We start from the raw sequence: 19,372 nt of genomic DNA, 5'->3' as shown, positions 1-19,372 counted from the left end.
CAACCAAAATATGCCTAATGCAAGACTGACTATGGGTCCAAGAGCTACTAGACAAAAATTAATAATCAGCACAGCCTAAAAGTTCACGGCTGAAGACTTCTAAAACTACCCCCACAGACTTTGGATGATCATTTCTTTCCACAAACACACATTGTGGGAGCTCTTCTACCAAGGGAGAGCAGCTCTTTCTAAAATAACTTCCTGCATAGAAGTAATTATTCGGAGTTCCTACTAATTAACTACTTTCTCCCCACTTTCCTGGCTCTCAGCAAGGCTGATGGGGGGGACAGGTCACTTCCACCTCGTGGTTAATTTTCAGGGGGAAAGGAGTACCCCCCCCTTGTCTCTCACTCAGGAGCTTCTAAGTTTCCGTTTTCAGTTCAGTGCAAGGTAGCAGGAAGGAAACGTCCCAGGGCTAAGACCCCAGATAAAAAAGAGTCCTTCAAGTTTATGCAAATATAGGACAGTTCATATGAGGTCTGGTATTTTTTTATATTTCCTCGGTCTTGATTCCTGCCCTTCTGACATTAAGAACTGCTGGCTTGAAGCCACTGGATTAATAACAGAGTTTTTGACTCATTTGAGATCCATTCCATGGACAATATTCTGAGAAACAAGCACCAACAATGCCAACAGGACAAAATGATTCCTACATGTCCTGGATCAATATGTTAGCAATTTTGCAAGTTCTGACAATGAATGACACATGGGATAATAGATCTTGTCTTTCAGAGAAATAAACTACTCATCTCAAAGAGTAAAAAAGGCCTAATTTTCTCAAGTATCACCATAGTATGATGCTAATCATACAACCTGTTATATAACGATAATTTATTCTGAAGAGGCTTCACTCTTCTTTATAGCATTAAGAGCAGTCCATTGCCAATCACAATGATGTAGATGAAGAAATAGTCTGATTTAGCAGTTTCTGTTCCACTTTGTAGCATTCACAAATTTGCTTAATCTACAGTACTGACTTGATAATCTCAAATTTTCCATCAGGACCGTGGTTTTTGAAGGTAAAGAGACGTTCTGTAACTACACTGCTGTGTATTAAATTACCATTACCCTAAGCAGTGCCTGGGATTACTGAAAATGTGCAGAATTAGAGGAAGGAAATGGTATTTTCTGTCTAATAAGTAGCCTTATTCTATTTGCACTGGACAGCCCTCCACGTATGGTGTGTTTCCCAGTGGTGCTGACTCCTTTTTTTTGTTAAGTGTTCTCCTGCATGAATATCTTATAAGCTCTGCCTTCCCAGCACAGCTGTGGCTGTCCTGTCTATGACAGAACTGGATGCAGCCTTCTAATTTAGCAAAATGATTCTTTTTAAATTTATGCCAGTGTAAAATTTTTATGCATGCTGCAATAATTACGGAGCAAGCACAGGCTGTATTACGTGGAAGTGATTCCTTGCACCTCACCAAACACAGAGGAGTCAGGAATTTAAATAGCTAGGAGGATGCATTCTCATTTCCCAGCAATGTTTCCTGCTCCTGTGGTTTGCCTGGTGGGAGCTGAGCAGAGCACAGGGAGAGGAGAAGGTGCTACATCAGCTGCGAGGTGATACAGCAGTTGTTTCAATGACAGAAATCCTTTCAAAATGGAGATCAGAGCTTAATCAGCAAATAGCTAGTGACCTGGAAAGGCAGGTAATTTAGTGCTTGGCTGCAAGATGAACACTTAATTGAAGCCTTATCAAGTGCTTGCAGAATTTACTCCCAGAGTTTACAAGCAGGCTCAAATGCCCTGTGAAGCAAAAGGGATTGTTGTTATCTTACACCGTCCAAACCAGTTGACTTGCATTTCTGAAGAGCTATACAATCCAGATGGAAATAGATGGGGCTTCCTCACACTTTTCTGCTTCTTCCTGCTGTCAGAATTTCCAGTGATATCAAACTTGTTACAGACTAAGCATTGCAACATAAGTACCAAATCTTGACTTGAACAATGTTCAAGTTCTTGAAACATGCCAATATCCATGCAGCTCGTCAGTTCTTGGTTTAGACATGGCTGCAGCAGAATAAAAAAACATCAGTCTATTTCTCTTCTACCATTAAGAAGGTGACTTCCAGCCTTGGGCAGGCTTCAATGCACAATCAAGCAGCAAAAAAAAAAAAAAGAAGAATTCAGAAACCAGTGGACATGTGCTGATAAATTACCTACTCTGTTAGGCCAACTCCCTCCTGTGGACTGGGTTAGAAAACTGGTCTTTGCACTGCGGATTTTTTCATAGGTACTGCCACAATGTCTCCAACTATCTTTGCCTTAGGATAACACATTAAAACCTCCAAATCAGAAAAAGCAGGAGGATAAAAATCTTGTAGCATTTTTTCCTGGAGCTTCAACACAGTTTTGGGGGTTTTTTTGCCATAATTAAATGTCTGGGGAAAAAGATTTAAAGCATAACTGAGCAAATGTCTCCTTACTTTACTGCCCATAACTCTCTTTCCTTGATGCCATGTCAATGTTTGACACAAGAGGAATCATTTCCCAGGGAAGATGCTTTGTTTGGAAATTTTTGCCAGCGTTTCTTTGCTGATCAACAAGAAAGGCTTCAGAAAGACGAATACAAAGATCACCAGCTGTTATCCAAAACTGAAACATATGTTTATGATATGTGCTATACTCAACTAGAAGCTGAAGATGTGCTCCTTTGTTTGCTCACCCTTGTAAGTATATAAAGAGAAATCAGCTAGCAGCTAACTGTGCCATGTTCTAAGCGATTTTATTTTTGTGTGTGTGCATGCACTGATAAGAGTCCTGAATTTAATTTATTAATTGACTTTGGGAATGAATAAGAAATGTTTTGAATTATCCCCTAGGGCAGCGGCAGTCCCCTGTGAAATAAAGCCCTGTCATCGGTGGTGTAGACCAGAAATGCCAAATGTCAACTAACAGAAATGCCAGGCTTTGCAGTGGTCTTGACCAAACTAATCATAAATCCGCAGTGTCAGTTCTTTCACCTCTACATCATCTGAAGAGTACAAATAGGACATAACTTGGTGCTGGCTGCCAAATGGAAATCAGCAGCAATGGAGGGGAACACTGAGCAGGCAGCAAAGTAGCCACTGCTGTGCCCTGCAGAGCCGGCAGAGGCAGTGGGTTAAAGCAGAAGGCAGAAACCCTTGCCTGCTCTTTGCTAGTGCTGACCAAGCAGAGGCATCTGCTAAGTCAGGTATCAAGATGCTAGTACAATAACTGGGAACTGTTAGATGCTAGTACAATAACTGGGAACTGTTGCTCTGACTATTTTTATCCATTTCCCAAGCAAAGAACAGCATTTGAGAAAATCCACACTAATACTTTGGATACTTCTTATAAAGACAGGAATCCATTAACAATTTAGCAATAGGCTTCAACTGTAAAAGACTTGTTTTGTGCATGACCCTGGATATATTCTCCAGAGTACAACAATATGATGAAGACAGAGCTCTAAATATCTTCCTCAGCAAGAATAGCATAGTAATGGAGGTCTTAGCAACAGTATGGACAGGAACACCACCTGACTGAGTGGACTTGTCAGAACAACTCAGACATTAAGTTGAAAGTCAAAACAAAAACACATTTTCTGGAGGTTCATTAGTTGTAAGACACCATTAAAATCTTGTGGCCTTTCCTGATGATTCTCTCAAATGTGAATTATTGTAGCAATGGATGAGATGCTACACTCACAGCACTTCTGAAACTTCTGCTGTTCTTGCAAAATACACAGTCAATTTAGTTTGCTGCACTGGATTAGAGATAAACCTGCTGATCTTAAGAAGTGACCTTCAATTTCTTTTTATCAGAAGCTCAGGAAGTCTTGGATGTCATTGGTTTGACAGCATGGCAGAGCATTTCTCTAACTCACTTGCAAACGTAAGAAAAAATGCACTAAAAATGAGGTGATAAACTCCAGTTTAACTCAAGGATTGTGCTCGGCACAGCATCCAGTGCTGAATCTGCACACGACATATTGCTGCATCACCAGTGACCTTCTTCTGACTCTCATTCCCATAGCCCACTGCAGATGCTAAATTCTGATCAGGTACAACTATTACAGATAAACACGCCTGTTGGCAGATAATTAAATTAAGCAAACTTGTGCTATTTCCCGCACACTTTAGAACCAAGTTCTTCTCAATGGAAATTTACAGCTTCAAATTTAGACATTTATCCTCTATTTTCAAGCTTTGGCTGATCCATCCTTCAAACCTCTCCCACAAGACAAACTTTATTTTACACACAAGAAGATATGAAGGACTGTCTATGCTCCAGTCAACAGTGTAGCATCATTAGTGGTGAATGTATTTTTCTTGTGATTCCACACAAGAAGAACAAGAAAAGCTGCATCTCTCCTGCCTGTGATGCTCATTCTTATATGGATGTGGTGCAGCTACAACAGTGTCTGTTACTGAGCCTAATCAGCAAAGCTGTAGTAAGGCCCAGGTGATTTGACCAAAACTCAAATAGAAAAAATATAGGCAGACTCAGACAGAAGTTTCCCATCTTCCAGATATGTTATGCTGAGATCAGCCCCCTATCTCATTTTCTGTATCTCTCTAGAAAAAAAGATTAAAATAAATGAGCCATTAAATAATTATGGAGAACATCAGTGATTCACTAAAGTTTTAAATACTGATCTCATTCTAATGAGAAATTCATCTAAAGAAATTAACAACAATGCATTTTCATGAAAAGGTAGCCCAAAGAGGCTCATATTTACAATTTACTTATCTTCCTGCATCTACTAATATATTAGGATGGTTTTGTCATCGTCCTGCTACTGCCACATTTTTGTGCTGCTTAGTATGACTGTGGTATTAGTGAAGAAGTTTTGTTCAAGTTGATGATAAAACCAGCATCACTGTATACTGTCTCTGTGTTCATTATCTCTGGGAAACAGCACTCAAATTATCTCAACGCAAGTTAGCCAAAGCGGGCAGATGTCCACAAGCCAGTGCTTTTCTGCCCCAGTCTGCAGCCTCTGAAGGGTCCCTGCAGCTCCTCTGGATCTGGGTTTCAAGGGCAGGGTAAGGAATCTGGCTGCTTTGCACTGCAGCTTTTCAGAAGTAAACACAGACTGCAAAATCCATTGAAAATTATTCAAATAGTAGAAATTTCTTGCTACGCTCAGGGGTGGATTTCTGAACAAGAGAAAATTTACTATTTACTGTATCTATAGTTGGATCTTGCTGGCACGACTCCTTGATAGTTCCATATATCACATCCTAGTGTGTATAGGATTTCCCTCTAAAATCCGATACATCCATATATGCTCCACATGAAACTGCATTATGCATTTCACCTCTACTTATACTCCTTGCTTAAAGCTCAATATTTTGTTTTCTCTTTCTTTGAAAAGTTGCAAACCAGGGTCATATACGTAGCAATTTCGTTTTAAAATTATTGTTCCAAATTATTTCTTAAAGTCAGAAAGAAGTCTTGAAAAAAGCAGTTTCTGTCAGAAATGCTCTGTGAAAAGGTAGAGAACTACAATTCAACCTAGATTTTCAAGAACACTCCCTTAAAAATTGGTAAGATCCTTCATCTTGAAGCTAGCATTCATATTTTATGTTTCTTATACCATCTAGTTATGACTGTGAAAAGGTCAGTGTGGGAACTGCAGTATTTTTAAAAACACTATAATTGTCTTCTACTTTTCTCCTTATTTTAGCTCATTCACTGCATAAGGGAGATATAAAAATGTATAAGTCCAGTCCAGATACTTTAAGATGCTTATGGGAAGAAAATGGTCTTTATTTACTAGCTTTATTACAATATTTTAGTGTCAGGTTTGCCCCTATGTATTTATTTTCACACCATTAGAAAACAAATTAAGAGAGGAAATCCAAATCTTGTTTAGGACAATGTTGAAAACTATGTGGCAAAAAACTTTAAAAAGAGCTTAGCTTCCTTATGATAGTATTTAAATTATGTTCAAATTAATTCTGTGCAAATTGAACCTGCAAGTTTTGTGCAGGTTTACAGAGGATCTGCACTGAGCCTGCCTAGTTTGAATGGTGCTTTTGCCCATGCCCATGCTACAAGTAGCTTCCCCTGTGGGCTGTCAGCAAATGTTAGGACTGTCCCAGCTAAGCATGGTCAGCATCAGTAGGTCTAGAGATGGAAATCTTTCTTCTCTGTTTCATGCTGTGGTAGAATAATCTCTTTTTTTCCCTTCCAATTTCCTCAAAAAGGTTCCTCAGAGACCCCACTGTTACAAGTTCACAGATATGACCATGGCAAGAAACACTCTCCACTTCAATCCTGAATTAAGCATTGTCCCATTGTTCATCTCTGGAAACTGCAAAATGAATGACTGTGGGCTAAATCAGATCATCTCTGAACATAAATAGTCACACCTGAGGTTTCTGCAGTAGAAGCACATTGACTTAAGCCTGCTGAAATTGTGTCCCTTCTGTTTGGGAAAGTGCCCAAGGCTAGGATTGCATGACAACTTCTAAGGTTAGTTTTCTTTAGCAATCTGGAAGCATGTAGGTTTCAGTCTAGAGAAAACAGAATAACTGTTCTTCTCCATCAAAAATTATGGCATAGGGTGTATACCACAGCACAGAGGACAGCATCAATAAAGTTAGCAATGTGTGAACAAAATTGTCAGGGTCTTTATCTCCAATGACCAGAACACATATCCAGCAATTCTCCTAGCTAGAACATAGGCACTCTTTCTGTCTGCAAGTGAATGCCTCTCAATAAAAATGAATTGTCAAATTAAGCTGTTGATTAATTCAGGGCTATTTCTATCCAACGGTCCTGAAATAATACTATTAAAGCAGAAAAGTGTTTTTTTTTTCTTTTATTGGTCATCATTCAATAGATTTTATGCAAGGAATTGTTAATTTCTAGCAGTTTAGCCTTCAAACTCAATGTGAAATTTAGAGCCCATAAAACCCATGGGTCTTCTGTGATTATAACATGAAGATTTAGGCCATTTATTTGACTAATTACCTTTTTTTTTTTTTTTTGTGCTGACTTGAGTATGGCTCTGAAAGAGAAAAATGTACGTCAAGAAAAAGTTAAAGCTTTAAAGCAGTGAACAATGCAATTTTCATTACATTACATCCTATCCTCATTCACACATTCCACAATTTTTCTGTGCAAATTCTATATCTAAAATATACTTTCTACCCTATTTCATTATTCTTTACCTTCAATTCCCTTTTAAAATGAAACACCTTTTTTTTTTCTAAAGGAAGAAAAAGGGAAAAAACCTCCCCTCTCACCTTGTTATTTATTTTTCAACCCTGAGGAATAGAAAAGTCTATTTAAACACAAAATGACAGCACTGATTTTTATAGCCTTATACATTGCTCCTGCATCAGGTAACTGCTTGTTCAGACTATCCTTGTATGGACCAGGTGTCCTGCCTCTGGACTCCAGAGTGTACAGGAGGCTGGATGATCAATAGAGTGAGACCAAATCATCACCATGAATAACTGCTAATTAACGTCACTAAGTGACCTTTCTGCTGCAGGCAACAGAAGTTTCAAAAAAACCAACTCTACTTGTTTCCCAGGTACCTGACTTGAACGCCCACAGAAAGATCCAGATTCAAGTTCGCTACATCTGTGCTGCTCACAAACTGCAAACTGTGCCGAGAAAACTCTTGACCCTGTTGCTCCTCATCATTCTCACTTCCACTTGTTACTGCCATTCACTTCTGCTGCGTTAGCAGCATCATTCCTCTTCAAACACCAGAAACCAGAATTAGTCAAAAAATTGCATAGGAAATGAGGAGGTATTTAGTGTCTCAGCTCCACAAAGAATTTCTACTCAAGACAGCCATTCATTGTCCAAACCAGACACAGAGTTGCTCAGTCCTTGTCCCCACTGTATCAGCTGCTGTGTTGACTCCAGTATTTTATGGGACTTTCTGTGAGGACTGGAGATTTCTCTGTCAGGACTTTGACATTACCCAAAACAGACTAAAGAATGATTGAGTTTAAAATCTGTACAAGGCACAAAAATCATTAGGTTTCCAACAGGGTACAAGGTCCCACAGTCTCAAGTGCTTGACATCACATGCTTTTAAAAAAACCAAAAATGTCTTGTCTCAAATGCTTACCATCTTTGTACGAAAGAGAAAAATTGAGCAAACGAATGAAACTAGGCGGTACTTAATGTGCCAAGCAGGAATGACACAAACCTCATTTGCTCTCACTCACTCCCCAGTACTGTTAATTGTATGGATCATTTACTAAAACTTTCAAAATAATATGCTGTGCTTTATAAAAACTGATACCCATCCATTAAGGAAGATATGACTACAATCAAAAATATTACACTAAGCTAGGTTTCAATTTTAAACTTTTTTTGTTGTTGTTGTTAATTTATTCTATAATCAACCAGACAGGTATCACTGTATGCTGTAAATTTCAACTACTGGGGTGTTGAAATTTACTGACTACATATTAGCAGCAGCTTCTGCCTCAGCCAGGCAATACTTTTGCAAGAATGAAAATGGCAAGCACGCATTTTTACTTGTTATTGATTTCCCAACAAACTGCAGAACTGGATTCTCACTCACTTTTTCAAAGATTTTCAATTACATCAATTCCTACTGACACACAGAAGATCTGCAATGTGTCTTGCATGACTCCATTTCTTGAAAGCACCTGTCTCTGAATTATTTTATTGCACTTGCAGTCTGAGCTTGCTCAGCAAAATGACCCAGAGGATGAACATTGCCCCAAAGTGCTTGGCTTCTGGCAGTTAACAGGGTATAATATTAGTGGTGTATCAGGCTTTTCATATAAAGAGTAAGGAAAAATTTCTCCAGACTTTCACAAAGCATGAAATTCAACACAAAGGTGACCCTTGGCTTAGTTATTGAAGGTTGCAAGCCTGGCTTGTCCTAAATCAACTAATAAATGCCTGCTTATGCTGAAAGGAAATGGTCTGTGTGGGAAAACGAGCATTTTATGTATATCCTTTAGAGGAAATCAATAAGTCTCTAATTTCCTTGACACAGAATTAGCTGCTTAGTGCCTTAAAACTGCTATAGAGAGTAAATAAACCTACCATCTTGCTCTGCGTACTTCTGTTTATGCAAATGGCTCCTCTCCACCTCCTGAGCATTAGTATTTTTAGCTTACAATTGTTAGTGTGATTACATGTAAAAACATTTAAATGATGCATTCAAGTTACACTTCTAGGTGATAAACAATGACTGGAGGAATATCCTTAGTACTGTTTCCCGAGTTCTGCAATTCTCTGGTTTTGGCTTCAGAGTATATTCAGCCCATGATATTCCCCTGATATATTTCAATCCCTAAAGTAATTAAAAGAAATTATTGTAAAGCATGAAAAATTACCTCATGATTTTCCTTCAGCTGAAGCCAGAGTAAGGTGTATATACTGGACCCCAACAGGGAGAAAGGTTCAGGCCCTTTCCTGGGATTATGCATTAAATAGAATTCTTGTTCTTGGCCTGGGACAGCGAAATACAGGTGACAAACCACCACAAAGCCACAGACACTGTAGGGTGCCATGCTGTGACATCTTCCTGCCAACAACACTCCAGCAGCATTTAGTAGGCAATTGCTGATTCAAAATCTGCATTCCTGTAACCTTGGCTGACTGGCCAAATGCTGGCAAAGCTTCTGACACAGGACAGTGCCCAGGCTATTTTCAAGGGCACATGAGCAAAGTATTAGTTGCTTTACTCACAACACTCAAAGCAGGACAGAAGATGGTTTTTTTTTTGGACTTGATCAATTGCAATTTTACTGCTTGTGTAAAGTCCTTTGCTAAAACTATGTTAATGAGAAGGAATGAAAAACACTTCCACAATTTAACTGGATTTACTTAAAACACTGAAACTGTAAAGATAGAATTTGTGCTCACATAATAGTTAATCAACATCAATTTTTCATTTTAAAAAGCAGCTTTAAAGTATTAACCACATCAATGAATATGCTATAAAATCACTAACCATGCATATACAAACACAGATGCCTCAAGATTTAAAATGCCATTTGTGACTTGGGAAATTGGCTCATGCAAATTTAAAAGCAACTTCGTTGGAAATTCAGAGAGAGAACATTAGGTTTAGGATGGATATTATGAAGATCTTCACAGAAAGAGTAATTGAGCATTGGAATGGGCTGCCTACAGAGGTAGTGGAGTCACCATTGCTGGTGGGAGGTGTTTAAGAAAAGATTGGAGGTGGCACCCAGCCCCACAACCTACTTGACAAGGTGGTGGTATGTCACAGGTTGGACTTGATGATCTCCAAGGTCTTTTCCAACCTAATTGATTCTCTATCTATCTATCTATCTATCTATCTCTGAGAGATGGTTATTACTGGAAAAAAAAAAAAAAAAAAAAAAAAGATTACCTAAAGTTTTAGGCTGCCTATTTTCTTTTTTTCTATCAGCAATATATGTGGTGTATTTTTTCCCCTCTTACAGCTCAAGGGCATCACTGTAATGGTAGAAGAGTAGAGACCTTCTCTCCCAAAATCTCACTGCCAGCAGTCACATCACATCATGGAGGAGGAGGAATGTCAAGATGTAAAGGTCTGTGGCAGTAGAGGACACTTAGTTCCGTTAAAATGCCATCAACAGGGAGTTTTGTAGCAAAAGATGTACTTCCCTCTTCTGACAGTTCTTACAGCCCTGTAATGTAAACCATGGCTACCAAGCTGACTCCTCACTACGCGCAAGACAAGGAAGATGAAAATTGAGGCTCTCAAATACCTTGTGTATACACCCAACATTTTTCTCGATATCAGAGGATGAAAATACTGGATTTTATGAAGTCTTTTAAAATATTTAAGTGTTGACATATAATACAAGTATATCAGAAAGCTGTTGAGTTTGCAGTGTCAAGAAGTGCCTAAGGAGTGCCAGGATTAAGGCTGCATCTGTGAAATACACTCAGCACTTCTGTGCTTATGCAACATGATATGACTTTTAATTTCAGACCACACAGAAATTTTTATCCTCAGTGTGCACTTAGGATGGACACTTCCGTGATAAGCATAAGCTCCACCTGGCCTCTGCCCAGTCTCTGTGCACAGGAAAAGCCATAGAAACACACATTGAAACTGCATGAAGACAAAGGCTGGTCTCATGATCAAAGAATTTGGGTTTTAATTTGAGGTACTCAACTGTATACCCTCCTCTGCTTTCTATGCTGCTAAGGAAGTGATTTCAGAGGGCATATATCACTGTCCAAGCACCCAGCAGACAACACCAAAGTTATGGTACTCATAGCTACAGTCAGTGTCCACTGAAGCCTTATTTTGATTATATAAAATGCTATAATGTGATGAAGACATGAAAAAAATCATGCCCTTGGCATTTCACATGCAGGACCCTAAGCTAATGAGCATTTCTCCCTTTCACATCAAAAACCTCAGCTCCTTATTTATGAAGTAATAAGAACAGATGACAGAAAGAATGGAAATAACATCTTCTTACATCACAGTTTCCATGAAGGATAATTATTTGCCATCTAGACATTAGCAGAAGTTGTGGTGATTGCAATAAAAATACAAATATCAGGAAATATTTGTTTGGTTTTTGTTTGGAGCCTGGTTTGGATCATAGACAAAATGAAATATTTCACAAGGAAAATAAAAAGAACCCAAGATAACTCAAGGAAAACATTGCATGTCAACATATGACTAAAGTCTCCTGGATATCGTTTAAATACAGGCCACTAATATTCCAGCATTTAATAATTCTTAAATGCTCAAAGCTGCCTCCTCCCACGGCTTTCAGTAAAATAAAACTAGCAGTGCTAGCATCCAAGAGTACAATGAAGTACTCACAAAACCATACCCAAAGTTTAAAATTGATTGACAGGCTTGCAGATGTTTCTAAAAGTGCGGTTCAATAGACGTAAGTGCTGACAGTGTGGCCTCAGAACACGTTTTCCCCTGGACTCCATTCAGCAAACACTACATATGCTTGACAACAGTGAAAGAGAAACACAGCAATTGCAAGTTACTTAGCCTGGAGTGCACTGCAATCAGAGCACATCAAAAACTAACCAGGCATCATGATATGCCCTGGAAACAAACAACTGGAATTTTTAGACAGGCAGTGACAAGCTGCAACATTATCAAAGTTATTTGGCAAATATCCTAAATATTTCTCCACACTCTGTAACAATATGATTTTGTCTTTAAAAAAATTTCTATTAAAAAAAACCCCTTTCATTATTTAAAAAATTCTTTGAGATCCTTTATTTGTTTTAGAAACTAGAAGACTGAAAGTTCTTTTCTTTACCTTGTGTATTTGAATGTACCTTATTTAGAATAATTATCTGTTAGTATTAAAATTTTCACTTCCCCTATATTGTCACTCTGGGAAAACAGGCTAACCTGGCATGGTCAGGGTACTGGCACAGGTTTCAAAAGCCCTGGATTGAACCAAGACATAAGTTTCTGTGTGATCTTGAGTGAGATACTTAAATTTTTGACAATGAACAAGTACCTGTGCAATAATTACCATGCTATCTTGTGATAGCTGAAAGCACAAAGAAATTCCCAAATGCACAGTTTCTTTCATCACCTGATCCTGAAGCAAAATGTCAAAAATAATATAAAACAACAACAACCAAAGAAACAAACACACACACAAAAAAAAACCCCAAACCCCAGTGGATATGTGCCACATCCATCTCTCTTCTTTCTTCCCTTGTCTCTCTTGGAACTGAAAGGAAGTACATGTCCTGAACCTATTTCCCTTCTCAACTTAGAAGCAGAGGTGATACCCTTTAGCAACCAACCTCACACAAGGAGAATCAGGAAAAGCACAGACCTATTATACCTCCTCACTGCAACATATATTAAATTTCAGTTCAAGCAGTGTACCTTAAGGTAAGGAAATGGCTTAATAATATTGAAATCTGAGCCCCCACTTCTGCATTGTAATGTCTTTAACCTTTAACACCCATTGCATTGTTTCACAAACAATTCATAGAAAGTTCTGGTTGCTGTTGCAAAGAATGGTGACCTGCACAACAAGTGCAGCTGAAGAACCACGACCCAGTGGTCTGAATTCATATTTTCATTAAGGCTCAAAACTTTAGGCAAAAAACAAACACCAGTATGTGAGTGGGACAACTGGGCACGGTCTGGAGGAGCAGGTGAAGAACAGAAGGAGCAGACAGAGAAATGCTGGAGGGTGAATGGAGCAGAGCTTGGAAGAGGGTCAAAGGACAGGAGGTCCAGCAAGAAGCAGAAGCACAAAGTGCAGAATTGTAAGAAATAAGATCAGACATAGAAGCAGAAATATGAGGCAGAATTAAAACTGCAGAAAAAGAGTTACCTGAATGCTGATCTTACTGAGCTTTACAGGAAGCAACTGGATAATTTAGACCTAAATTTTGTCACAAAAGTTGTGGTATATTAACATAATATAATAATCATAAAACAGTTGATTCATGTTAGTTTTTAGGTAAAAAAGAAAAATAAAGTAGTATTTTTCTTACATAAGAATGTATATATTTTTTGCAGAACTTTTCCAGGTGACAACAGTGCAATGAGAAGTTGCAGTAACAACTTTATCATGGGACACTGAGTACTGATGAAAACTTGTTTGTATCATCAGAATTGTACTATAAGATATTAATCAGAATAGTTCAGAGTCTATTATTATTTGAAATATAAACTAAGTAAACTTCATGAAGCATGCTGATGTAGAAGGCTATCTAATCTTTTGCCAAGGCATTTCTGAAATCCAAATCACAAATCCTACATTATAAAGGAAAAAAGGAAAATTCTGTCTATGGCTCAACAACAATTTCAGTGTGACCAGTTAGAAAGAACTTCTATGCCTAGGCTCATCTGGTGGTTATCATAAAGAGGCAGAGAATAGAACAACTATTAGAAGCATTCAGCATGATTTAAAACAAAAACAAGTCAGTGGGTAGAAACTTGACTACCCTGTATTTAATTTAAATGAGATCAGGAATTCCACCAGTGTGGAAGAGTTCATTTAAATGATATAGGCTAGAAAATCAAATGCTGCAGATGTTTCTCTGGGAACAAAGGACAACAAGAAATTGGAAGAGGTAATACTTTTCCTTTCCCTGAGGGCAGAGGGGCATTCAACTTAATTCATTTTCTCCCCCTCATCTAAAATAAAGAATTTTTATGGCAATAGCCTCAAAAACACTAAACATAAACCAAAGCAGCAATGTCTGCATGAAACTGCAGAGAGGCTGAAATAACTCAGACCAGTATCACCTGCTTAATTCTTCTTTGATAGGGTTCTTTGATCTGAGATTCCACAGTTACAAAATATATTATTTGCCTGCTAGATTAAGGAAAAGAGTATTCATGTTAACAAGGCTGACATTTTACTTGACTCCTAAGTTCCAGCCCTTTTGTTCTGCCAAACCTGTTTGTCGTTGCCTTTTGTTCTCCATTTTCCTATGCATGCTTCACAATATATTGGGACTGCAGACCAAGCTCTTAGAGACACTGAAATAACAATATTTGCATTTCCCTAGGCACTGAATCAGAGCACTGTTCTGCCTAGATGAAACTCAGCACAGGATGGCAGCTAGCATGGTACTGGGGGTTACCAGCCCCCAGTACAAAAGAATACCAAAACTAAGGAAAATGTGAAAGCAAATCAATATGTAAAAAAGGCAAAAAAGTACATACCAAAGGAAAACAGTGGAGGGAGAGTGACACAGAGCACAAACAAGAAAATAATTGAACTGAGGGTGGGGGATAGATGAACAATGTGTAGAGAGGTTGTATATCTATCAGGATACATAGAAAAATAGCAATGGACTTCACAAAGCTCTTATTTTAACGGGCATTTTACTGTATATTTACTGTATTTACTCACTTAACAAAGCTCTGCATTTTAACTGGCATTGGGAGTGGTTTCCCTAGAAGTATCAAGCCCATTTAGAAAAAGTCTCTGGTGTTCTAATACATCGTGTATAAAGTATTATGCTTAACCTTAATGAAAACCAGTTTCTTCAAAGAAAATTATCTGAAATGGGAATATATATCCTGCTATTCCAAAACAGCCAATCACCAAGCCAGCTAATTACCAGCTTTTGCATACAGCAAACTGGCTCAGAGGAGAGTCTGTCTTTCTCTTCTCAAGTGATTCTGTTAATTAACTTCCTCATCCAAAAAGGAAGAGAGGCAGAAAAAAATTTCTATATTTGAATGTTGTAAGTACTATATAAAATAGGAAATTAATGTCAATACTGCTGGGGCTTGCAACAAGACCAAATGGATGAAGGTAGAAAAGCTGTTTTGATGTGGGCACTGTTTTAATAATCTCCCAGCACTAACGACATAAACCCTATGGATAAATTATACAGAGGCCTACTCTTCCTAGCCTCATATTAAACAGCAATAATTTTCTAAGGAAGATTAGGACATCTCTTTTAGGCATATTTCTAACCACTCTCTGGAAGTGCAAACTTTTGGTATTCTACCTCTGGAGAGAGCATGAGAAACTCATCTCCTATGATCATCATCAATACCTACATAATCCTGGAATCTTAGAACTCACTTATGTCCAGAGAATGCATTCAGAAGATTTAATTTGTTTATCTTTTAAAAAATGCTTATCTATGGTAGCATGGGCTTTTGAGGGACCAAGTTGTCCAAAGTTCATGGACAGCAAGCCTCCCTTCAGACAATCAGATTGCAAATGCTGAGTCTGTAAGTCTCTGGATTTATGTTCAAAGTTCACCATTTGGTGGGAGCTAGTCTTCTCTCAGAGACGAATTTGGTGGCCAGACTGCTGTAACTCCTCCTGAGGTCATAAAGGGAAACTGTCATCTTGCAGCATTATTAGTATCTACATACAGGTCTTAGAAATATGAGGCTTTTCTGAAAACATTCTCTCAGATTTGTGCTTTCCTAGAGTAAAATCCATGCATGTGCAGAGAGCTTCATACCATTAGTTCCCTTATTTGGGGATCCAATTGCAGCTTTAGTGATATTCATCCTGCTCAGGGTGTTTGTCATAAAGATTAAAACACTTGCATTGCCTGCTCCAGTGCCAAGATCCCTTCTACTAGAATACTGAAGAACTAACCCATAACTCCTAATGAAACTGTTATTTGTCTTTATATTATACAATGAGAAGTTCTCGATTCTAAACCAATCTCACATTACCAGAATGTGAATGCCTAATATTGGTCAAGTGAAACAGGCCTGGTGCTGCTCCATTGTTACCACATTGAGTCTGGAATAACATAATTGTGACTTTTGCTATGCAGGAGAAAGTTCTGTAACACACAGAACACCGCTCACTTTGTTGTCCAATGTTTCCTATGCAGAAGTTACATAAGAACAAACCTGCACGACATGAAGTGAAAGACCATGGTTTCCATGAAGAGCCAGACAGATCTACACAAAGCACTACGCACTTTTACAAAAGCAGAAAATGCAATCCCTTCCTGAGATGTGACAGGCACAGGATGGAATAGCGCTTATTAAGAGGGCAGGGTATGCACAGGAGACCCAGAACATGCATAACAATGTCTGAAAGCTAATCCTTCCCCACTGACAGAGACAGCACGTAGCACACACACACCCTGCCTAGGACTTCCCCAAAGCACTAAACTTCTGACAGATTATGCAGCACAGTGCTCACACACAGCATTTCCAGACATCCATAAACTACAAAAGTAGCAACTGCACTGAAGAGAGCTCACCTGTTAAAGCTGCAAAACATATAGAGACAGGTTTGTAATACCTGCAACATTAGAGTTACAAAGTCCTTGAAATCATCCTGGACAAAATCTGCAGACTAAGTGGGATAATACATCCAGGAACACCTTTAAAGTTAGCTCCATGAATAAGGGAGAAAGCCTAGAAGGTGCAGTTGGCTTTTGATTATTCATGTGGGCTCATTAGTGGGTCAGGATGGATGAAGAAACAGCCAGGTAAAAGCACAACTGGTACAGCATGAGAAAAATCACCAGCCAGAGTGCTGCCTGGTACTGATGACTTCAGCTCTGCAACATGCATATCTCAGTGCTGCTTTCCAGTCAGGGGCAGAGAGGGAAGTTGGAGCATGGCTAATTCACTGCCTGAGTTCTTCAGCCAGTGATAATCAATAGCTGTCTGCATAAGTTTTGTCAGAAAGGATATGAGCAGATGGAAAGCATAAAATTACTGAAGCAGTTTGGACAAATGAGTGAGTTTTATGTAAAAACATACCAATTTATTATTCCAAACATAAATGTATATTTTTGAGTATTTGTGGAGTAAAAAGCTTTAAAAAACTTCCTTCTATAGACAAGTGGATGAAGAATGCATATTGATCATATACAAGAAAAAAATTGCAATGACTTCATCAGACCATTGGGTGATTTTGGCTGGCTAAGGAACAGAGCTTTTTTTTTTTTTTCTTTTCCTGCAGTTGTTTTCTATGCAGTCTTCAGCCACCCTGCAAAGGAATTAACATGACACCACGCTGTGAAACAAGGAAGTACTATGCATGCATTCCCTATTAGAGTATTCATAGAATTCCCAAGAAATGAACAGCACATCTACTTATTGAATTTCATGTAATTTGGGGGATTTCACTCTTCTCTATACCTCTCAAGACTGTTACAGAGGATTGAATCTTTATTTCTCAAGCCTTTAGCCTGCAACAAGATGTGCTGGCAAGGATTTTAGATGCATAGACTTTTCTGTTGCAGTACAGAGATGTTAGATTCCAAATGCAAATATCCCATTGCGAGCTCATATAGTTTAAACTGGAGAAAATACTTCAGGATCATTTTCCTCTCATCCTTTTGCCTCAAGGTTATTGCAAAAGCACATTACATTATGCACTTTGGCTTTTAAACTTTTATTGGAAAAGACAGATATGATTATGCACTTATGTTCAAAATTAGCTTTTACAAGATTATTTTATTTATCATTAGTAATTTTTGAGTGACAACCACACTTCTGATAAATTTTTGGGTAGGAATGTAGATTATTTTAGGACATAGGAATATCTGAATTTACAATAATATTTTAAAACATAATAGTATGTAGTTCTGTAATTAACTGTGAGGTCTTCAGGATATTTTAAGTGGTGCATGCATTTTGCAAAACTGCTTGTTTTTTAGGTTTACAATGATTTTATATGGGGAAAATGGTAAAAAACTCCAAGTTCAAATGCATGCACAAAATTACTTTTTACATTTAATCTAGAAAAGCCTAAGCCTAATTCCTCCAAGGCAATATCACAACCTGCAGGTTGTGCAGGGTCTCAGGACTGCTTCTCTGTGTGTGTTACCAGGAGCCCTTCATATCTTCCACAGCAAAAAGTTTCTTTTCTGCTGTCATAGTGTCAGCACTCTCTGAAACTGGAAGAGAACAAACTCAGGCACCTTCATTACTGATATAAAAGAGTTAAGTAACACATAGAGCAGTCATAGTGTCAAAGCCTTTCTGTAGGAGAGAGTGGGGAAGGCTGCTCTAGAGGTAAATGTTTTTAGGCAGTTCCTTGAGCTGCACAATTGCCAAAACTGGCCTGTTCCCTACCAGAGTAGGAGATTTGCAGCACATCCTCACTGTATCAGTGAGAAGGGAAACCAGGCTCAGGATCAACTGCACCAGTGGGTTCTTCATGATGCCAAAACACAAGATCTGATTGGGGGGGATGACTCAGAGCACTGAGATCTGGGCTACGTGCTGGCCATTGCTGCTTGTTCTGAGGGCAATGCAGCAGGTACCTCACTGCACCATGAAGTCCTCTACCTGCAGATCTGGGTAAGCCTCCTCCTTCTCCCAGTGCCTCTTGTCTAACCTGGGGTTCCCCCTCCCACACCACACACACACATGCTTATCAATACAATGGGACATTACACCCAAGTACAGAAAAGAAATTAGGGTATTGAAAATAACAGCAGTGTTCTAAAGTTTTTATTCTTTAGGGGGGCAAAAGGAGGTACACAAACTCTATTCAACTGATCAGCTCATGTGAAGCAAAACTCTCTGAAATACGGGATAAATCAGGAACAAAATAGTTTTATTAAGTCACAATGTAAGCTACATTTAACCAAGAAAAGTATTCCCAGACACCAGCATATCTCTTGTTAAACCCAGAAAAGGCAAAGCAGAGACAGAATAAAAGCTTTATGCTTATCCTACCTCAGTAAAACAACATCTCCTCTTTGCTCTGCTTGAAGTCAGACCACCCTGTGACAAGTTTGAGCCAGTGTTATATCTATGCCTTCAGTGGACCTTTGAAGATGTAGCAGAGTTTTTATTATTCCTGCAGTGTGTAAGGGCTATGCATAGTCAACCCACATAATGAATCCACAGCGTGAAGCACATTTAAGCTAAAAGAAATAGTTCTCTCATACCAAAAGCAAAGGAAAATATCTATCTACCAGAAACTGTATATTTGCTTTACTTCAAAACTCGTGC

At 38.5% G+C, this 19,372-nt stretch overlaps 1 protein-coding gene across 3 annotated transcripts in view; it reads right to left on the bottom strand.

The window, feature by feature from the left end:
* The window catches only part of ANO4 (anoctamin 4), a 210,754-nt gene that overhangs the window by 159,598 nt on the left and 31,784 nt on the right, over positions 1 to 19,372 (bottom strand). The gene's annotated exons all lie outside the window — the stretch shown is intronic.

Source organism: Motacilla alba, chromosome 1A (genome assembly GCF_015832195.1).
Source record: "Motacilla alba alba isolate MOTALB_02 chromosome 1A, Motacilla_alba_V1.0_pri, whole genome shotgun sequence".
NCBI lineage: Eukaryota > Metazoa > Chordata > Aves > Passeriformes > Motacillidae > Motacilla > Motacilla alba.
Note: the sequence above shows the minus strand (reverse complement) of the source record. Positions and strands in the feature narration are given on the sequence as shown.